We start from the raw sequence: 900 nt of genomic DNA, 5'->3' as shown, positions 1-900 counted from the left end.
TGTCTGACAGTCATGACTGGGTTCTCTTGCTTGTGTGGCATGGTGCAGAGTCCTGTTTCCAGCAGCTACCCTCTTGACCCAGGGTAGCATTATTTCCTCCAGGCACTTGATGTAGGCCTCCATGTTAAGTGTGAGGTTAATGGGAAGATGAATGGAAGCATAACATTGCCATCACTAGTGATCCCTCCAAACACCATGATGTTGACTGGATGTCTGATTTTTATCATTCTCACCACATGTTTTGGGGACATAGTAAGCCAATGGTTGTTCTGTGTGTTCACCATCTGATCCTGACAGAAATTTTTCTCATCTGAGAAAAACCAAACCATGTTCAGTTGGAGGGGATGCTTATTTGTTCGAGAGCTTTGTAGCACAGTCTTTCCTCTTATTCTTGATGGCTTGGGATAAAAATTGGCCCTTTCTCTTCTTGTATGAGGAATACCAAATGTCTTCATGCACTACCTACCTGGTAAGAAACTCAAACACTCTCATGTTCCCGGTGAAAGACCTGATTGACATGGAGGGATCATTATCAATCATGGCCTGAATCTCACCAATAAATTCAGGAGTTCTTTCTTATCAGAATGATCAGAGTGAGTTTTCTGAGCTGCTGTATCTTTGTAATCACCATTAGGTTCATCCAACTTTTTCTGAATCCTTTGCACTGTCCTCAAATCGACACTTAAACACTCTGAAATGTTCACATTGGAGCTTCTGGTGTGACTGCCAAGCAGTACAGTATGTTGTTTCCAAATTTCTGGCAGAGTGAATTGCATCATGGTACTGTTTTTCTCACAGATAGTCCCCAACTGACCCTACTATACTGTGTAGTCAACAAAATCAAAAACAAACAATGCACCTACATGAAATTAAAAATATAAAATGGTGACAATTTCCCCA

The sequence above is a fragment of the Octopus bimaculoides genome, chromosome 25, assembly GCF_001194135.2.
Source record: "Octopus bimaculoides isolate UCB-OBI-ISO-001 chromosome 25, ASM119413v2, whole genome shotgun sequence".
Lineage (NCBI taxonomy): Eukaryota > Metazoa > Mollusca > Cephalopoda > Octopoda > Octopodidae > Octopus > Octopus bimaculoides.
The sequence above is the reverse complement of the archived record's forward strand: the minus strand, read 5'-3'. Positions refer to the sequence as shown.